The sequence below is a fragment of the Numida meleagris genome, chromosome 6 (genome assembly GCF_002078875.1).
Source record: "Numida meleagris isolate 19003 breed g44 Domestic line chromosome 6, NumMel1.0, whole genome shotgun sequence".
NCBI classification, from domain to species: Eukaryota; Metazoa; Chordata; class Aves; order Galliformes; family Numididae; genus Numida; species Numida meleagris.
The window spans coordinates 42445324-42467744 of NC_034414.1; the positions used below are offsets into that span (position 1 = coordinate 42445324).

The 22421-nt window shown below is 39.9% G+C and overlaps 1 long non-coding RNA gene across 1 annotated transcript in view; it reads left to right on the forward strand.

The window, feature by feature from the left end:
• LOC110402042 overlaps positions 1-21891 on the forward strand; it is a 111609-nt gene extending 89718 nt beyond the window's left edge. The window contains exon 4 of the long non-coding RNA XR_002440839.1: positions 21815-21891. This is a non-coding gene — a long non-coding RNA (uncharacterized LOC110402042). The remainder of the gene's footprint in view (positions 1-21814) is intronic.

Here is a 22421-nt window from a genome sequence, read left to right on the forward strand (position 1 = left end):
TATCAACTAAACAACTCATTGTATTACATTGCTAATCAGCTGCCTGAGTGGTAACAAACATATTAAGAACCATTCTCTGCTCAATACTGACTTTACTGGTCACACTTTAAATCTGATGAACACACTTTCAATCTGATGAACACACTTTCATTGAGCTAACAAATAAGATGCTGAAGAAAACACTACAGTTAGTGACAAAACTCAAATGTATTTGTGTATCTCCTGAAATCTGTATCCTGCTCAGTGCTTTGAAATTATGTTTGCAAAACTGAGAAAAGAACACAGAAAAGAACATTTTCTAAAGATGTGAGATGATATACCTTTCTTTTCTTTCCTTTCCTCCCTCCCTCCCTTCCTTCCTTCCTTCTTCTCTTTTCTTCTCATACTAACTTCATCTTCTTAATTAAAGAGGTGTCACTTTAAATTCTTTTTAAATGTTTAAGTGCCCTTAATTTGATGTTGTATGTTTAGATTTAGGGTGATGCTGCTGAAGCCTAACCCCATGTGGAGAGCCTGGCACTAAGATGGCTATGTTACTATGTATTGCAGAGTCCTGGAGAATTTTTTCCTCTCCTACTGAACAGAAGATTTTGAATAACCATAGCAACAGTAAAACCTGCTGTGAAACTTAGAACATGAAGTGTTGCAGATACTACCTCTGGGGATCAAGGAATTAGTGAAGGATATCTCTTCTGTGTTGTTGTTCCCCCCTGCCCCATCACTCCCAGGTTAATACAAGAGAGTTGATCATAAAAACAAGTGAACAGTTTCTGACCAATAGCTTATACTGCAATTTTCTTCTGTTTTCTTTTTCTCAAATTGCATTGGTTGTGGGTTTTTTTTCTTATTTCTATGACTTTTTTAAAAGAAATCAGTATGAAATGTTTAATTTTTAATATTGAGTATTCACAGCAAACTATACAAATGCTTGAAGAAGTGTGTGTGTTTTCTGGGAACCAAAATGCAACATAAAGCTCATATGGAATGACTTGCTTGGCTTAATTAGATCCCCTTTAGGGGATTCAGTGAGTAGGAGATTGACCTGCTGAGAGAAAAAAATCACATATGTACTAAGGTTACCAAAGGTCAGCTGGGCTAGATATTCTTTTAGCCTACAGCAAGCACAAAATGTTTCAGAGTAGCTGAAATCTTGTCAGTGAGGTAAGCTGAGATCTGATGGATTTGCTTTGAGATGAGAGACTGAATCTGAACAGCCACCAGCACTCAATTCCTGTATGGCAGCTTAAGTCTGAATGGACTCTGTGCCTAAGTCTTCAGATTCAAATCTCAAGGATTTTAAAATAGGAACTGGACTGTATACTAGAGAGAGAGGAGATAGGAGAGAAAAGAGAGAGGAGAGAGAAGTGCTTAAGGCTTCTTTATTAGTGTTGTTTTCTCTTCTCAGCAAGCCTGTTTCAGTCCCACCCTCACAGGTGAGGGAAGAGAACAAGTTTGGCATTGCTACATGTTTTTGAATCCAGATTCTTCCCATTGCTGTCCTTATAGCTAAACAGAATTTATCTGCTGTGAAATTTACATAACTGAATTCAGAAGTTGATTAGTTGGTTGTGTCCTAATAGAAATTTCTTCATTTTAAAATGTATGATTCTGTACTCTGAACACACTGAAGTCTTGGGGCAGGTGCTACCAGACTACCCTCCAAACTGGAAAAACCACTTATAGATGCATTCCTTGTTGAAGTTTAGTGTTCTGCTGAGCATGTATTTGCATACTCTGCTTGTGGCCCCACATGCCTGCTTGGTTCAGTGCATCATCAGCGTAACCTCAGGTCTGCTAGCAAAGCGCAGGCGGAGGTGCTGGAGTGGACACTTGAAATGGAATACTTACTCATGATTATTAATACATTAGAAATATTTCCTCTATGTAGCAAGGACAGTTTGCATTCAGTTGTTGAAAAGTCTTTTTTGCCAGTATCCCATATAAAGAAAGCAAAGCGTGTTACAGCCCTGATGACAGGTAGGTACTCACTCTCATAGGCTGTTGGTCAGCTGGTTCTGTCACCAGCAGTAGAAAGTCCTTTAAAGCATCCCAGTAGCCAGTACAGATCGTTTTGGATGTTGGACAGGCTGCATGCTATGAAATATGAAATACTGCTGTGTATATCCAAGGTGGAAGGACGTGATCGACAGGACAAGAAGTAATGGGCACAAACTGAAACACAAGATGTTCTGTCTGAACACCAGGAAGCACTTCTTTGTTCTGAGGGTGACTGAGCACTGGGAAAGACTGCCCAGAGAGTTTGTGGAGTCTCCCTCCTTGGAGATCTTCAGAAAACATTTGGACATGGTCCCAGGCTGCCTGCTGTGGGTGGGCCTGCTTGAGCAGAGGGGTTGAAGGGGTTTGGCAGAGGTCTCTGCCAAATTCAGCTCTTCCGTGATTTTCTTCTGATAAACCACTCATGTCTCCTAGCTGGTAACTTAATTAGAAGAAAATCTGAGAGTCTGGCATTCTGCTTCTGATGCTTGCAAGTCTGGCATCACTGAGAGAAGGCAGGGGCCAAAACCCAATGTTTGCATCTGTATTTCAATTTGCAAGTTTCTGCCTCTTTACAACTGTGCCCCAGGTATAGGAATATTTCCTAAAGTATGGTGCTCTAAACTTCATCAGAGATCTATGTGAAGTGATGGGCACTACAGGAGCGATTGGTCTGCATTGCATTGTGCTGCAAGGTTTTTGTGCTGGTGTAACTGGTGTGTGGGCATTCTCTTAGAGACAGGAAAGTATTTATTTTTAGTTTATGGCATCCATTTCTGTATTAAAAATGCACCCATGTGACAAAGCAGAAAAGCCTTTGCTTTTCATGAAGCTATTAAAAATAAATACTGTTGCTATGCTGAAAATTTTAGTTGGAGTTGGATCTGCACAATTCTTCCACGGATTTTAAAATGCCTGTCTGTGCTCATCTGTGTGCTTATGCTCCTGGACTTCACATCTAGTACTCACATGGCTCCAGGAAAAGAGGATCAAAACTCAGCACATCCCTTTCCTTTCAGAATTACCAGAGCTGGGAAGCTCGGTGAGGATTTCATCAGCCACGAGAGAGCACTGTAACTATACGCTCCAGCCAGCCAGGCTGATTACCAGGGCAGGTGCTACCTGATGCTGTCTGTTTCTTTCATCAGCTTTCCCTTAGAGCTGGCAGCAGCAAAAAGGTTAAAGGAAAGCCCTGTGCCTTTTCATGCTGCTTTACTTCCATCCTCTTTTTACTCTGAGTCCACGTGGACAGAGTTGAGTCAGCACGTGCCCAGGTGCTATGTGAGAAGGAACTCCACCTTGTCAAAGGGCACCTGAACACTTGCACAGCCCCTTGCATTAAGCTTAAAACCGGAGTGTACAGCCTGAGTGCATCTGGCTGAAGGCTGAGAATGACATTGCTATTGTTCTGTCATCTGCTGTCCCTTGCTATTCCTTGCTGTTGCTCAGATACGGGAAGAAAGGACGTTGCAGCAGCTGCCCCAAACCAGGGAGTTTTGTCATCTTTTTTGCTCTCTTCTTCTACAAGAGTCTGTTTGTTACTCAAAACAACTTTGTTTAAACTTAAAGCAAATGTTCTATATTTGTTGTTTACTTGAAATCTTATTTCTTCTGTTTCGGAACTGAAGAAGGACTTGAGTGTTTTTTGAGCTTTTATTCACACACAAACATAGCCTCACTCATGTTCTTGAAGCAGCATGGCTGCAGCAAAGCTACCTATGCTTTGAATCCTGTTATATTGAAGGAGCACAGCACTGGTGGCCTTCTGCAGTCATTCATTTGCATACATCTTGTCTGACTGAAACCACTGCACCACGCAGGCCTACTAGTTACTTGGAAAGTGGACATCTCCATTTTTAGTGATAGCAAAGAATTTTGTATATGTTACAGCTACCTGGCCCTGGAATAAACCTCTCTACAGTTGTGGAGGCAATATGTAGATATTTCCTTCTGTAAAGACTGCCAGACAAAAAGATATTCATCCTTGGTTTTATGTGTAATTGCTGTGGGATATTCACCACTTGAAAGTAGCAGGAGATCCCAGGAACACTGCACCAGGATATTGTTCTTCATGTTATTTTCTGGCTGAGTTTTTGTCATAGTCACAAACAGAGTCATCTCCTCAGTAACAAGGGGCTAGATTGTAAGGATTCCTCAGTTTACTTCCCTGGATTTAAAATGTACATGGGAAAGCAGAGGGGTGAGCTAGCTCAATATATCCTCCTTTTTTTCTGCAGTAGTTCAAGTGCTGTGTCTAAGCAATGCTGGCTCATCTTTTCAAAGCAGTGATCTTCTGCACTGTGGAGTTGGTCCGTCAAAGCTGTTGTTTCAGTCAGTACACGCTTAGGCAATATCTCTTATAGCTTGGGTGCCATAGCATCACAGTAAGATGCAGCTTCTATGAAGGGAAACAACCATTATATAGACCCTTCAGGTCGTAGAAGTGGTCATTTAGGTGGCGCTTTGTTACTCAAGTGTCTGAGAAAATGCTGCTTGTTCAGTGCTGGGATAATATTCACATCCAGTGTCAGATGGGAGAGAATTTTCCCTTAAACATAAGTCTGAAAGGTTGAAGTAGCCACCCCGTTTCCCACAGCCCTCCCTTTCATGTAACTCCAGGCCCAAATGCTGCTTAATTTATAGACTCTGACAAGATTTTAGAGCAAGAATGACAGCATGGCTGCAGAGCATAGGCTATCATTTAGTATCTAAAATGCCAATTTTCTAACAAAGTGTGTAATCTAATACGGTGTTGTGTAGTGTCTGTGTTTGACAGGGAGCCTCTGTAAGTCACCTCAGATTGGGAAGGGGAGAATTTAAGATGTTGTATAGATAATGACAAGGAGAAAAGCAAACAATTCAGGCACAAATCTCCCTTCTCTTCTTCAACAGAGATTAAACAAGACAGAAAAATGCAATCTGCCTGAAACCTGACTGTTATTTTTTAACCTGTCTGATATCAGTGCGTAGTTTCAGTTTGGCTTCCCCTCTGCTCCCTGGAAGTTTTTTATCTTTAAAACTTTTGCAGGGTCCTTTGCTGGCAGCGTTAGTAGCTTCATCCAAATCTCGAGCTTTGTGAAGGGTCGTAGTATCATGCCATGAGGGTACTGTGAGGGAGATTTCTTCTGCTGGCTCCTCAGGACTTGTTAAGCCTAGCAAAAAAAAAAAAAAAGCATCAAACAAAAAGGCATGAAAAGCACTTTATGATTCACTGCAAGCTGATTCCCAAACCTGATGAGACAGCTAAAAATTTCACTGCAGGATTTGATAACAATCAGAGAAGTTCAGCTGGATGATGAGGAAGAGGGAAACAGGCTTATATATACTTCAATTAGTTTATTTATGTGTATAATTTGCAAGATTAAATTAGGAGCCTTGGCTTTAAAGTCAAAGGAATGCACAGAGCTCTTGCTGGTGAGGCAGAAGGCCCGGGTTGGATCAGGTGAAGCTGATGTGGGTTAGAAACAGAAACAGACACCAACTCCAACACTGTAAACTGAACATGATGGTCAGGTGGGCAAATAGCCACCTTCCTCTGTAGATTTTTCCTGTAATGTCATGCAGTGCATGGAGAAATCCCATTGTCTTCCAAAGCTATCTGTAATCTTTTTCAAAGCACTGGATGAATGTGGATTTCAAAATGACTTTGAGAACAAAGAAAATTTTGGGGGAGGCGATCTCCATGCTCTCACCTATGTATTCAAGATTTACAAGGTTGATGATGGATGACAGTTTCTCATTTTAAAGACCTAGTGGTAACTTTTATACCCTCTAATATATATGATACTTTGTCATACAGTACCTTCCTGTGAAACAGTGTGCAGAATATAGATTCAGATTTCTGATGCTTGAGAACAATTGAGATTCTTATTTAGATGTTTGTGGTAAACATGCAAGATCTGATATATTGATTGAAAGGAGTTTTCAAACCCTCCACTAATTCAGAATCATTATTGTGCCAGAGGAGGTTTATGTTGGATGTTAGGAAAATCTTCTTCTCAGAAAGAGTGTTGCTGCACTGGAACAGGCTACCCAGGGAGGTGGTGGAATAATTGTCCCTGGAACTGTTCAAGAAAGGTGTGGATGTGGCACTGAGGGTCATGGTTAGTGGGCATGGTGGGGATGTGCTGATGGTTGGACTGGATGATCTTAGAGGTCTTTCCCAACCTTAATGATTCTGTTATGGCAAAGAATCTTCATGAGGAAATATCTTTGAGGTAATAAGATAAACATGAAAAACCATACTTATTTTCCTAGCTTCTTTCTTTTGGCTTAATTTGACTGTGAAATCAAAACACATTTAGGACGCTATCCCTATAGATTAAAATAAACTCCTTCTTCAGCCTTGCCTCCATTCTGCACTTAAAGGGACAGTTGGACACTATCTTGTCACTATCCCACCTATAGCCTAGATCTGTATTTAGATGTGGCAGAGATGTATGATGACCAGTACTGCTTGCATTTTTTGCAATCTTCCAACAGTAAATATTAAATCCTTAATGATTTCAAATTTAAAGATAACACAAATATTGACTAATGCAAATACAGATGAGAAGAGGGCAGTAAGGAGATGTTATCTGAATTACCTAGTCAATACCATTCCCAAGAGAGAAAACTGTTCAAATATGCTAATGCAGTGCTTTGTTTCTAGGAAACTGAATGCATGCAAGGGTTACAGAAACAGTGCCTGTTCTCGGGAAAATAGTGACCTAGGAAAAGGCATAGGGCTTAAGAGTTGAAAAGCATTGTAATGTGAGTCACCCAGAACACTTCTGTGGAAAAAAAGTAAAAATTTCAGTCTCTGGAAATGTAAGAAGGGGTACCAAGTAGGATTAGGGAGGGATTTATTCTGTACACAGTGTTGTGAGAGCCAATACCAGAAAACAGTCTAGCCAGAGTGTCTACATTTTAAAGAGAACATTGAACAATAATTGAAGTGCTAGAGAAAAATCTTATACTGAGAGACTTAAAAGCTCAATCTCTTTAGTTTTTCCTCAAGGAGTGACTTGATTGTGGCATACAAGTACCTTCCTAAGAAGAAAATGCCTGGTGGTAAAGGGTTTTTTTAATCTAGTGGGGAAAAAAGCTCAATGAGAGTCAGAAAATATAAACTGAAGCCAAAAAAAGAAGAAAAAAAAGGAAAAAAATTGAACACTAAGAAAAAATAACTCCCTTGAAAATTAACCAAGGACAGTGATGGATTTTTTTTTTCATTGATGTCTCAAAAGCAAGACTTTATTCCTTTCCGAAAATTAATCTTTAACAATAATATACTTTAGTTAAGAGAAGCTGTTAGGATCCATTTCAGCCCAGACCAAAATAAAAACATAAGTAATAAAGAATATTTGCTTTACCAGAAACTAAACACTCTGAGAGAAAGAGAATGACCAGCTCTGTGTTCTGATGGGAGCTGTTCTGGTAAAAACACAAAACAGTTGTCACATTCTGATTTAGCTCAAAGTCTCCTTTTTTCTCTTAACTGTTAACTAAAAAGAGCAAAATCCTAAAGGTTTAAATGACTGAAAGATGTTTCCAAATCCCAAAGTGTTCTAGTTGTATTGATCAGGATACAATATGACTGTTTTGAATTTGCTGATTTCTAATGCTGCCAAGCTGCATCCTCTTCTACCTAAGCAAACTCATTTTACAAACTGACTAGTCCAGCATTGTTCCAGATTTTTCGTTGGGGTGAATCACCAGGATCCACTGATAATTCTAAACAACATGCTCTCTTTCAATAATGAACATAAATCTGATTGCTCCAAAAACTTTAATTGCCATTCCCTTTTTTCTCTATTCTGATTTCAGGTGTTTGTATTGTAGTGGATCCTATAAAACACTTACTTTCAAGATCTGTAATACTTTCCTGTTCTTAGTGGTTCATCTCTACCGTTAGTATAACTGAGAGTCACTTCCTTCTAGCTTCAGCTTGTGTCATAATGTGAATATTTAAAACTAAAGAAAATAAAATAAATAACGAAGATACTGAACAAAGGTTCTCATTAGTCACATTCTAAACAAAAATGAGTACTCCTCAGGGAAATTTGTATTTTTGTTGAAAGATAGTCAGCTATTCGTATTGTAATTTCTACATTCCTTGTTCTTATCACTGAGATAAAAAGATGAAAGTGGTGTATTTATCATTAAAAAAGAGTACTGCTGTACTTTCTAGAGATAACAGTGGATTTATTATGTAACCAGATTTTAACATGACTGTATTGTAGAATATTCTCTTTCTATAGCAGACTATTTTCTCTGATCTAAGATAGAGCTGACAGTCCAACTAACTATCTATCTACCTTGAAGTCGTGCCTGTACTGCTCTAGTGCAACTGCTAACAAACCAGGCCAGCTGGCTAATTAATTAAAGATGAGCTAGTTGGTGATGTGCACCTGGAAGTCATTAGTCACCTGGAGGTTACCTATTCATGCATTTTCCCATAGAACTTTGAGGTTATTTGTTGCTTTGTGTTTGTTTCTCTGCAGGTAAAGTTCAAGGGAAGTGACCTCTAGGAATCTCAAACATCATTTTTTTTCTGCTGTAATTAGTTGTATTTCCTAGTAATTGGAGTGCAGATTAGAAGCTGACAGGTAGTGAAAGTGGAGAAACCAGCCTGGGTAACTGTGTGATTAAATATGTTCTGCAAAATAGCTTATTTAGTGGAAATCAAAGTAATAATAATACAATTGAATTATGCATCAGGGTTATGTTCTTTCAGGTCACTCCAAAGAAGGAAAAGTTCTACATGGTATGTCGTTTCATATACCTTGTGGTCTCATAACAGACAGACTGACAGCTACTCCCAGGCTGCTACCTTTTCAGATTTCTTTTTTAGTGCACCTGTTAGGTCCAGCAGCCTTATGTTCTTCCACAATGTAAGGTCTCAAATGTTACCTGTCCCGGTTTTGACTGGGATAGAGCTAATTTTTTTTCTTCGTAGAAGCTCATATGATGCTGTGCTTTAGAATTTTGATGAAAATAGTGGGGAAAACACACTGATGTTTTAGTTATTGCATAATATTGCATGTACAGGGTCAAAAACGTTTCAGTTTCTTATGCTGCCCTGCCAACAACCAGTCTGGAGATGTGTAAGGAGCTGGGAGGGGACAGAACCAGTATATCTGGCCCCAACTTGTTGAAGGGATATTCCATACCGTGTGGTATCATGTGGAACAATGAAGGCTGGTGTAATAAAGGAGGAACGGGGGGAAGGCTGAGACTGATAGTGTTTATCTTCCCAAGAAACCATTGCAGGGATAAACCCTGCTTTACTGGAAGTAGCTGTTGAAAAGTAGCAAATTAATTCCTTATTTTGCTTTGCCTGTGTGCACAGCTTTCACTTCACCAAGTAAACTCTCTTCATCTCATCCCATGAGTCCTTGCACCTTTACAGTTCTCTTCCCCTTTCGCACCTGAGGAGAGTGAGTAAGCAGTTGTGTGCTTCTGAGCTCTCTGCTATGTTAAACCACAGCACTGTCTCATCACAGTTTAGGGTTGAGAAGTTACGACAGTGAAACACAGTTGATCCAGTACAAGTCTTCTGCTGATCAGGAAATGCTTATTCTTTCAGATAAAAGTTATCATAGAAAGCTATCTGATTCAATTAAATTTGTAATATACAGGTCTGAAATGATATTTTTAACTAGAAATAAGGATGAGAGGAAGTCACTTCAGAATAACCTGGTGGAGATGATCCTGGGTATACAGGAGGAAAGACCAGACTATATATAGTGCAACTGTAAGAGAACTATGTCTCTGTTAGAGAATAGGTATTTTTTTTCCCTAGTTTTCTTGCAAGACTAAGATAATGGATATCTCTCTTGGAATCAAAGATTCCTGAGCTGTATTGTACAGTATAAGTTAAGCAGATAATTTTAAAGATACTTGTGAATGATTGATCGTAGAAGTACATTGTGTTCTGTTCTAGTTCAGCACAACTTGATGCATTAAAAGTTAAGTTGCATTGGATTCTCTCGTCTGTGTTGGAGCTTAAAATCATGATACTGTGCAGCTGAACAAGCTCCTGTAGTTCAACTGAGCCACGGTAACTCTTGCTTTTAGCCTGTGTCAAATCAGAGATGACTTGGCTTTACCCACCATGAAACTTCTTGTAATACAGTGCAAACATGCTTCTACAATGAACAGCTTATTTTAGAGTCAGATTATAGGAAATCTCCTTCCCTTCCCTTCCCTTCCCTTCCCTTCCCTTCCCTTCCCTTCCCTTCNTCCCTTCCCTTCCCTTCCCTTCCCTTCCCTTCCCTGTTTTAAGCAGCTTTTTGCTCTTTTTTTGTCAGAACTGACTGCAGAGGTGTTCTGTTTGTCTCTCCTATCATCTGTTTTTCTGTTTCAGCAGACCCAAACATCAAATAGACATTTTTTCCTTTTTTTTAGACATTACTAATTTCACTGAGAGGAGTGCAGGAAAAACAGCAGAACAGAATAAATGAGAAAAGGTACAGGACTAAAAGATGGAGAATCTTTTAAGTTTTTTGACAAGGTTTAAATGAAAGTTCAGATATTCCTTTCTGATTAGGCGGCAGTATTGTTCCTGTCCCACCTACAGCTGATTCTTTGGGTTTTACTTGACTGGAGTCACAAAGCACATTCCTTGGGTACAAAGAGACAAGGCACAGAAAGATGAAGAGTAATTGCACATAGATTGCACATAGACCAGATACTTCTGAGTGATACCAGTTCAATATTCCCTGACAAGCTGCACATTGCCTTTTATATTAATAACGCAAAAGGAAGAGAGATACAGATCATGAAATGCAAAGACTAGTGACAGGAACAACTGAAATGTTTGGTTTTGTCATTGCTCATGGCTTTTGCCCTCTGGATGAAAGAAGAAATGAGATGGACATGACATCCATGACAAATACTTGTTGCAGACATATAAGTGGCTGTATTTGTTTTCTGTAAAAGTTTGTCCTTATTGTCAGTTCATTAATGTTGTTGTTATTAATTGTCTAGTAAGCAAAAGACTGTGGTCCCCTGCAAGGAGTAAATAATGAGAGACTGCACGGAGGAATTTAAAATTGATACATACAAACAGGAATTCTGTATGGGGAGGTCCCCAGGGAGGTGTTAACTTGGGATGCTATCTATCTGTCTCTGTGTCACATAGAATTATATGCATGCTGTACACTGATGAAGATAAAGGTTTGTGGTCTTACGTAGAAATAAGTCTTTAAGAAGAATTTGAATGCCATTTCATGAAGGCCCAGAACTTTGGGAATGAAAAATTATTTAGATATTAAAGCCAAGTTGTGTAGATAATAGTGGGTTAGGAAAGTAAACAGCTGCTGGCAAGTGGCATCACTTAGAAAATGAGGATAAAATGTGCAATAGCTTTGCTGAACTTTCAAAGCAGAGATAATAGAGTGGAAATGATCAAATAAACACAGTTTCTCCATTTCTGTGGGGATAGAGATTCTAAAAAAAAAAAAACCCAAGACATTCACATAGGGATTTTACACTCTACTTTCTAATTTACAGAAGAAAGAAAAGAAAAACAATGAATTAACTTGTTCTTGTGTATGAAGATGAAGACCTGTGAAAATTCAGTGTGAGGGTCAGGAAGCACTCACAATGATAAGATTTACTGGAACTATGAAGTCATTTCCTCAGAGGTAGTTGCAGCATTAGCTACATCACTGCCCCATTTAAAACTGGGCTTCCATGCACATTAGGGGGACTTGTGTAAGGAGCAGTCCTGCTGGAACACAGAAGCTATGATGCAGTGGCAGCCCTAATGCACCTTCCCTGTTGCTAATGTCTGCCAGCCTGCTAAAGCCCTTTGTGTAGCCCAGTTGGTTTGGGAAGAAGGATTGAGTAATTTCTTCTGTCCTAACTAGTCTGTCCACTTTCAGTGATCCACCACTTAATTTCCTAAAAGCAGTTTCATTTTGACTGTTGTAATCCATAGATTTCTTTAGTGTCCTCTTGCTCTGCAGCTAATGCATCAAGAGAATATATAGGCTTCTGACACAGCTGTCATAGTCCATTACAATTTCTGTCTTTGATAATGCTCCCTTGACATTGTGAGAAATTATGTAAAGAGCTCTGAGGTTCTTATTTCTATTGCCAGCAGTCTACAAGAAAGCTTAGACAGGGAGTCAGAAAGTTATGATTTGTGGTGCCATGCTATGTCAAAAGAGATAGGAAACAACCTTCACTTGCACTTATACTTGGTCCAAAAGTTAAAAAGGGAGAGACTGGGTCATTACTTGCAAACCTTTTTTGTTACTGTTGTCAAGTAGTTTTTTGTGCTTCGGGTTAGGTTTGGAAGAAATAAATGAATTCCCAGAGAGCTGAACCTTGTAAGAGGAGAGTTGGGTTTCCTCTCTTATTACATCCTGACTGGGATCTGGATAACAATCTTTGTGCTTATTCCACTCAGTGAAAAAACATAAATGTCAGCAAGGCTTACATAATAAGGAATGCATCTGCTCCACAGCAATGTAGCATGCCAGGAATGGGCTGCATATTACAGCAATGAGCGTATTAGAAAACACTGAGGTAGAGAGGCTGTTAGATGCAGTGCCTGTCAAGGCATCTGGGTAACAAGTGTTAAAATCCAGGTTGGTGGGTGAGCTTACTCACATCACTTCTTGCTGCTCATGAATATTCAGGCGACTGGATGTCTGAAGAAAAGCTACACTTACAATCATCAATGAAAATATCATTGCTGGGGTTGTAAGCAAGTGCATGGGTGTGCATAGACATATTTCTGTATTCCTTTGTCGTGTATTTAAACACTCATGGATCAGAAATGCCATGAGATTCAAGTAACTCATTGTATCCTGGAAATGACGAACATCAAGGGAAACATGTACAATTCAAAGGCACAGATTTATCTGTGGAAATAAAGATTAGTTTAAAAAGAAGTTCCTGCCTTGACCAGTTAATGTATTTAGGTGATTAGTAGGGTTAGATGAGTGAAATGCTGATGAACTTTTAGCTCTCATATTTCTTTTAAAAAACATACTGGAAATGGTAAGAGGTGATATTAACAGAAAGAAAAAGAGAATTATTATCTGTACAGAGAATGGTATCTTTAATTACTAAGTATTTGAAGGCTTTACGAACAGTACTGTTTTACTGTTGATGAAAAATAGCTTCTTCTGGTGAGGAAAGTGCCTGTGCTTCAGTCTTCTCTCTTTCTCAGTGTTTTCCCTTCTATGAAGGCATAGATCACAAGTGAGAAGCCTTGATTCTGCATTGCTTCAGAATAAACAACCCAGAAGATATCCAGATGCTTCACATAAGGTGAATCCAATCTGTAAAAAAACTTCTGAATTCAAGATGACTATCATGATGTTTCACAATTTATAATTGGACTCCATTTTCCATAACATAAATACAGGAGAATGACTTTTAAAAGATCACTAGCTGAAGCACATGGAGTCTGATAAGGAAGTTCTCATACTCCTTAATGGTGCTGAATGTCTACTGTGCTGGCACTTTTCTTTCAATTTACATTATCATTTTTAAGATGAATTTTAGTACTTTTTATTGATATGGCATTGAATCTTGGCTGAAAGAGGGTCAGTGTAGCTAGAAGCTGTGAAAGTTGATTTTGACTCTGCTGATTTAGCTCTGAGACTCTGCTATTCTAGACGCACATTTGTGGCAGATTGACTGAGGGATTGTGAAGCAATTACGAAAACTCTTGGATGCTTGGCCAAAGCTGCCAAACTCTCATTACTTTCCTTCAAAGTCAGAAACCCCAGGTGGGATGCCATAGTCTTGCTGGCTTATGCCTTGTCTCGCATGCACCTCCATGTTTAGTATCTGCATTCCTATACTTTTGTACAAGTCAAAAGCTCATTAAATACCATGTTGATTTCATTTCCTTCATTGCTGGAATTGCTAACAGTATTTGCTGACAGTGAAATCATTTTCAAGGCTATAGAGGTTAGCTTTTTATGTTTGTGTGGGTTTTCTCTCTTGAATATACACAGTGATTAACCAGGGACATCCTGAAGAATTGTTTTTGGAGGATAACATGAAAGCAATCTGGCAGGTACCGTTATGGATTGGCAAGTGTTATATGCCTGCCATACATGACATTTGCCCTGTGTGGCTAATTGTTGAAATTCTCCATGTATGCACAGACAACTGGAGCGCAGAGATTATTTGAAGACTGTTACTACAAGAGATTTCCAGTGGACATGATGTACAAATGAGATAAAAGGGAAGCTTTGAGTAGGCATGAACTTTCCAGGGAGCACAATGTCTTTTGTCTTATGAGAACATGTAGGTATTTGGAAAATTAATTATTAACTGTAAAACACTTTTAGCAACATTTACCACATGTATTAGGTGTACATGACTAAGTAATTTTCCTGCTGACATATGAAACAGTGCCTCCTGCTCTCTGTCACCATACCTTACATACATCTGTCTCCCGCAGACACTTCACTATGAGTTTTGCCATGAGGAGAGCTCTAACATTTTCATGAACTGAGGGATAATGAGAATGGACTAAGGTGTTAATGCATCTGAGGCAGACAGTTATCTCCTGCTGCTACATAACAGCCAAAGCATTTATTGTCAGAGCAGCAGACGCTGATCCTCTGACAGTGCTGTATTATGACATTATCCCAAATGACTGAGATAATTCCATCTGATGAATGCGGGTACATTAGAGTGACAGTTCCTCTGTGTCTTACTTCTTTTCTTCTTCCTTAGGAAAGTAGTGTTCATTCTCAAAAATTCTGTATTTCTTCACATAGCATTATTCGTTCACCGCAAACAGATTTTGACCTTAAATTCTGTATGTATTGTGCATATCTCCCCTCAATCTTATTAGTGGCCCAAGAGCAAGCCTGTTATTTGTGCACAGTGACTGTACAACCAAATATAAAGATATACGGGGTAAAAATCTTGGATTAGGAAAATTTTACCATCCTAATTCACTTAAAAAGTCCCAAGTGCTAGAGCCTGGTTCACTTCCATGTGTCTGCCAACATGCAGTATGTACCCCTGAGATACAACCCTTCCTCTTTGAGACACTTTGTTTTGGCACCTTAGTTGTGAGCAAAGAGACTCAGCAAGCAGGAATTAAAAGCATAGAGCAAATATTTATAGATAACAAATATAAGAGAGAGAGGATTTACAGTAGTGCTAGTCTAAATGTTGGCATACTCACCACCCTGATAAAGCACCAAAAGTGTCTTTCCTGGCCAAACAGACATCAGTCTGGAGGTGAAGGGTCAGCTCCTGTGGCTTCCTAGAGACAATCCTCTGTGTTGATGACACGCTGTTTCCCTTAGGATTTTATAGCTTTCCATTTTTGTATTTTATTTCTTGAATCTCTGAACTACCTGCATTCCCTGTCTCAACAATTTTGTTTCTGTAGTTTTAACTTCCATTTTCTGCAAGCCTGTGTTCTACAGGCTTTCTCACATGACTGCTTTTCAGAGATTGCTGAAGTCCAGCCCAAGGTGATCAGAGTAGGGCCTTGAATCTCTGGAGCACAGAACTGGGCCCCAAAGGGAGGAAGGCTACAGAGGGAGTAAGTTACAGCAGGGTTGATCCACAAGCACTAGAATCCACATGTTACGGCAGCTCTGATTTTATCAAATCACTATTATATTTACGGTCTTCCAAACCTGATAGAAGTAGGCAGCTGGGAGATTTCATGAGATCCTGCTCATATCAGCTAATGTTGTGCATAAGTCTATGTATTTTATTAATCTGCAGGCCATGATTAGCTGGGAAGGGACCACATTTACTCTTCCAAAGGCAATTTGTAACATGCAAAAAGCCACAGAATATGTCATCTGCCAATCCTGGTTAATAGAGGCTACAACAACTTTTAACAGTTGTTGCTGTTTTTTTTTTTTGCTAAAAAAACATATTTGCTAAAAGTGGTACTTTTCTGCTAGAAAAAACATATTTGCTAAAAGAGGTACTTTTCATTTGTGGATATCTGGGAGATGAGAGGGTTGTCCCTGACATATGAATTCTCACAAATGGGACCTATACCTTCACCTTCACCCACTTTGGCATGCTCATTCATTCTCCCAAACTGTAAAGAATGCTGTGGAAGAATGTTCTGTGGAAATCACCTGATTATCAGTAAAATATAGCCTCTGTGTATAGAGAAATGATTCTTTTGAAAGCATGTCTGATCCTGATCTTGATTTCATACTACCACCAGACTACCAAAATCTGGTCTAGCAGCTTCCTATCTTTCCCTTGGCAGCCTAAAGGCCTTCGTTTTCTCACAACCATTACCTGCATTCCTGATGCACAAATAAAACTGTTAGTAGGGATCTCTTGAAATTCTAAAGAATATCTTTGAAAAGATATACATATACCTTTGAAAAATGACAAAAAAAAAATGCTACGGAACAGAAATTTGAGTTTCGTTACATATAAAGTCTAGCTATTTACAGTTATCTGTAGCCTGGTTATATCGCTGTAGAAGGCCAAGAAATAACTCTAAAAAATAGGAGGAAATTTCAGGTTCTGTGGGCTTGATTGTCAAATCTTCATATCTCCAATTTCAGTAAAAGTGTTCCTCCTACCCTTTCTCTTTCCCAAGAGGCATGTAATTCTCTCAGTTCAGAAAGCACAGCTGACATTTCTAATTATTCCCAATGGGAGAGGTTCTTCAGGTCTACAGAGCATGCTGAGCATTTCTTAACATGTGGGAAAAGTGAACACATGAAGAATGAGGTATGGTGCCACTGTAACTAAAATACCAGGTAACTACAGGTAGGTATGAAAAGAAAGGTCAGCTAATCACGGTTGCCACGGCTTTCACTCTGCTGATAGTTTGTCTTTCCTAGTAGCTAGCTAAATTTCAGTGGAGATACAAGACTTGTAGCTCTGACATGCACCTCTTAGTCCTATACTGCCCTCCGTGTACCTGGAGGGTTGGGGGTTATGGTCAGTTGAGACAGCACTGGAAATCTGTCAGTGAGGTTATGTCTCTCTACCACAGTTGCTACTACCTCTGAAGAAATTTGTAATTTGTGTCAGCTGGTGTTGCAACTTAGGGTGAAAAATGGAAAGCCTTTGTCTGCATAGTGTTCTGGGGTTGTATTACCACTTCATCCTGACAGAGGAAAGTGACTCACTTGTGAGTGTAGGGGGAAGGACATTGGCTTGAAGCTATTGGCCCAGGTCAGGGCTCTGCAAAGCCATGAGAACAGAGCAGGGCAGGGGTGAAGTTGGCAGCTCTCCTGGTGACAAGGACATAGCTTTGATTCCTATCCCACATTACATCTGACTGCAGGCAGAAACCTAGGTGTTGGTCAGGGTTCTTATGGGTGGTTGCCAACAAGGTATGGGGGGACATCTGATGTTCTAGTACATAGAATGAGGCTGGTGACATTACACGTTTGGTGGTGCATTGTTTCTCTTTCATTAGGCTAACTTACCATGGAATAGAATCATAGAGTGGCCTGGGTTGAAAAGGACCATAGTGATCATCTAGTTTCAACCCCCATGTGAGTGCAGGGTTGCCAACCACTAGACCAGGCTGACCAGAGCCACATCCAGCCTGGCCTTGAATGCCTCCAGGGATGGGACATCCACAACCTCCTTACGCAACCAGTTCCAGTGCATCACCACCCTCTGCGTGAAAAACTTCCTCCTAACATCAAACCTAAACTTCCCTGTTTCAGTTTAAAACCATTCCCCCTTGTCCTATCACTATCCACCCATGTAAACAGTCGTTCCCCCTCCTGTTTATACACTCCCTTGAAGTACTGGAAGGCCACAGTGAGGCCTCCCCAGAGCATTCTCTTCTATAAGCTAAACAAGCCCAGTTCCCTCAACCTTTCTTCATAGAAGAGGTGCTCCAGCCCTCTGATCATCTTGGTCACCCTCCTCTGAACTTGTTCCAAGAGCTTTACATCTTTCTTGTACTGGAGGCCTCAGGCCTGGATGCAGTACTCCAGATGGGGCCTCACAAGAGCTGAGTAGAGGGGGACGACCACCTCCCTTTCCCTGCTGGCCACTCCTCTTTTAATGCAGCCCAGAACATAGTTGGCCTTCCGGGCTGCAAGCGCACACTGCTGGCTCATGTCCAGCTTCTCGTCCATCAAGACCCCCAAGTCCTTCTCCCCAGGGCTACTCTCAAGGAGATCTTTCCCCAGTTTGTATAAATATCTGGGACTGCCCCAGCCCAAGTGCAGCACCTCGCATTTGGCCTTGTTGAACCTCATTATGTTCTCATTGGCCCACTTCTCCAGCTTGTTCAGATCCCTCTGGATGGCTTCCCTTCCGCCTACTGTATCGACTGCACCATTCTGCTTGGTGTCATCTGCAAACTTGTTGAGGGTGCACTTGATTCCATCGTCTATATCATCGATGAAGACATTGAAGAGCACCGGTCCCAGGACTGAGCCTTGGGGGACACCACTCGTGACCAGCCTCCACCCTGACATAGAACCATTTATCACAACCCTTTGGCTTCATAGATGAACTGAGTGGGAGAAATACACCTTTCTTCAGAGAATACAGACTGGGGGATCTGGACAAGGGAGAAGTTGCTATGAATGGAAATGAACAAAAAATGAAATTCTAGGAGATCCAGAACAAAAAAAAGCACATTTTTTAAATTTTTTTAACAAGTACATAACACAGGCTGCAGCATACAGTCAAGGCATTTACATGCAGAAGAGTTTTTACAGATGCTGTAAAATAGATGTTCTTTGCACAGAGAAGTCATTTCACACATTTTAAACACATGCTGCATGTTGGCCATTTTACTATCAGCCTTCTCGGTGCAAGCTGTGAGGGGAGACATTTAGGAAGTGACCAGGCACATGTGGAGCCAAAAAATCTGATGACAGGACTATACAGAGACTATGTTTATGCCCATGCTCCGCTTTCAAAAAAGAATAAAAAATAAAGCAAGTTATCCTCAGAAAGCCACATGGACACATTCAGGCATTTTGCTGAGGACTGTGAAAGAAAGCAAAACAGTAAATAAGGGTGAACTCACTGGCTCACAGCATTCTCAAAAGGAGCTTTGTTGGTGGTTTGACTTTTTTTTCCAAGGATAAAGAGCAACTATGATAAATTTCTGCATTGACAGAAGTATATGCAATGAGTACTGCTGCCAGTTCTTTAAGACAAAACAAAGCAAATCAAACTTTTATAAAATAAATGGATTTTCTTCTGATTTGGAGAAACACTGAAATGACAGAAGACCAATTATCCTAGAGTGAATGAAAAATGTGCAATTTCACAGCTCATGGAGAAAGTTGCCCAAAAAGGCAGTTGATAAAGGGGAGAAAAAAAAAAAGGGGGAACTGAGTCATTATGACATCCACAGTCAAGGCTTTGATTTTGAAGACCAATTATCACAAACCTTTGGCTGGTGGAGAATTTGAGCAGGGCAACTTCCAGGGTAGCAGTAGTGTTTCTTTGCATTAGTAAAGAAATGTGAGTATACCTACTTCAATTAATTTGGGAGCCATTCAGGTTCCATGTTGATTTGGATCTGAGGTATCTCAGTTAGTAGGATAACTGCCATTCATGGCTACTGTGTTTATTAATGTGTATAATGATCACAGCATTCCTGGAAAAGCAGTGAGAAGTGTTATATATAAGCATATTTTATAACTGATTTAAAAGCCAACACCTGGGAAGATGGGCTGCTGAGACAAAACTGAATGTCTTGCTCTTCCCAGTCACTTTTAGCAGGAGGACTTTGTGTTACCTGCCATCAACTGACCAGCTTACTTGAAAAAAGGGATTGTCTAGTAGCCTTTACTACCGAGTTATTACTGTTGGCAGGTGACATCCACTTTATGTGCAAGTCAAAGTGTGACATTACTCCATACATCTATGCCAAAAATTGAATGGAAAGCATGCTTTGTTGTAAAATCTCTGATACCTTGTACAGACAAGTGCTGCTAGAACACCTGGGGAGCAACTTTCTCTCAAGTACTTTTGCCTGTTTTGTTCAACTGGAAACAAGAAGGGATAAAAATCACATCTGAGATTTGCACATGTGAGTTTGAAATTTAAAATCAGCTGTCTTGGTGGAGCTCATTAGCACTTTAGCCATTGTTCAAGAAACCTTTATAATACTTGATGGAGCGTGGGCCAAAAGAGAGTCAGGTTCCCTTTCTCAGAGCTGCACTGCCTCTGCAATGTTGTTTTGTTTCTTCACCAGTCTGGAGGTTGTGTGATTAAAAGGCATGCATTAAACAGGCTTGTTGAACAAGATAACCCCCCCTTTCCTGACTTAGGACAATTTCTTGTTGTTTAAAATGGAAAAGGCAATGGGTTTAGTTTAGGAATGAAAGACTGGATGCATAAGCTTGAAGATACTTATGTGTTAGATTAACACACTGAACTCTTAACAGTGTTGACTCAGGCTCAACAAGACTCAGTTGAGATTAGTGTAATGTGGGACTTTGAAGTATGAGGTGGTTTGCTGAAGCATGTTGTATATGACATCTGAGGTCAGTGTGTGTAATAGTCTCCCTTGGTATGTTTGGCCCAGGTTGTGCTTTCCTGCTTCCCACTGCTGTGTTGATCTTACACTTTATGGCCTGATTTGTCTGTCCCAGATTTCCACCTTCCATTACAGTACTTTTTCTCTCCCTTTATACTATTTCAAATTTTTTTTGGTACAGCAAACAGTTTGTTCCCCCCTCTGTCATTCAAATAAAGTTTTCTTTGGCAATCCTTGTCAGGATAAATTCAACAACTGCTTAACTCAGAAGGATCCCTGAGGAGGAAGCCAAGAGTCAAATACTACAATTATTCACATTTTGGTGAGAAGAATCCGACTTCTCAGGAATCATTTCAAACAAAGCAGTAACAATTTATTCCTGCTGGATGGAAGCAGGAAGTGTGCTGGAGGGAACTTGATGGCCTCCTGAGCACCATTAGGAAATATAAAATGGCTGGGCAAGGAGAGGAAGAGAGAGAGGCATTAACAAAGAAAAATGTCTCATTTCCTCCCTCAAACTAATTGGAAAAATGTGTTAGTGGTTGTGGCAATGGTATTTTCTCAAGGTGCTAATAGCTGCAGCCTATCCTGGAATGGGATTGGCCACAGCTTGGACCTCCATCCAGAATGGCTGTCTTTGGTTCAAATGATGGCAGATTTGCTTATGATATAAATATATACATACTACTACTTATGGATCTACACATCTACTTAGGATCTACACATCATTTCTAGTACTTCTTGAGAATATTTATATTTGCAGAATAAGAATGATAAAATGTAGCAGAAAATCTGTTTGTTTGCTTGCTTGTATTGAAATATTGACTTTAATTCAATGCCTGTTCTCTGTTCTCATACCCACTTGAGGAATAAATCTTACTCTATGAGGGCATAGGGAGGCATGGGGGAAGAACAGAATCAGAATGACCATATTGGTCACAATATTTTAAATAAAAAATGGAGCAGCTTATAAATACTGATACAAGTTCTAGGCAAAATATGAAAATTAAGGGATTTCCCTTCACTGATCAAAGCATGTTCACATCACCCATACTCCGTGAATTTACTGCAGAGTTGGTAAGCCAGCTTTCATTTCCCTCATAAGCAGCACCAGCCCAACTTAAGATGTCACTCACCTAGGCTGCTCTAATTCCACTTCTTAGCTGAAATCCCTTAACGGGCTCCACATAAATGAAAAATGCTTATTTTAGTACCTCTATGTCATAGCCTCTAGTGCTGAGGTGTCACTTCTCCCAGGCCAGGGGAGGACTAGGGCAAGAGTCAGTTTGTGATGACAGTGACTTAAAGGGCTTTTCCTACTGCTAGGAAAGCTTTCTGTTCATGAACATTTCCACATAACCACTTCATGCTTCTTCATTGTCACAGGTCTCTTACACTGGAGTGCAGGATCAGAGGAATGCAGGACGTGGATGATTTTGACCACCACATTGTGTGAGAAAAATAACTCTCAAATTCTTATATAGATTTTTTTTTAAAGCTTCATTCAAAAGCGTTCAATTCCACATTCTCCAATTATATTTTCAGTGCAGCTGAGGATAAAAGCAAAATGTAAGGCCCAAATGCAATGAACAGATTATTTTCTGAATAAAGGTATTGGCAGCTGCAGCCATTTCGGCAATCAGATATGAAATACCTAGAAGTACTGATTCATATTCTGTCATCATTTTCGTCCCTTTTTATCCTCCTGAGATAGATAAATGAATCTCTGTATAGTTTTCTATGTATGCATGTTTTTTAGGTGAAACCTTTTAAATGGGGACATAGAGTGAAACTATTACAAGAAAACTGAGTTGTTATGTCATGTGCCTAGAAATGTTAATACAAGAAGAGAAACTAAAATTACAGATCTGGTGGAGAGCTTTGACAGAGGCAGCAGTGTACTGAAAAATCACAGATCACCCACCTAGATTCTTAGCATAGCTTTGCTTTTATTGAATAAAGGAAAAGAATTTCAAGAAGAGACCAAACAGTA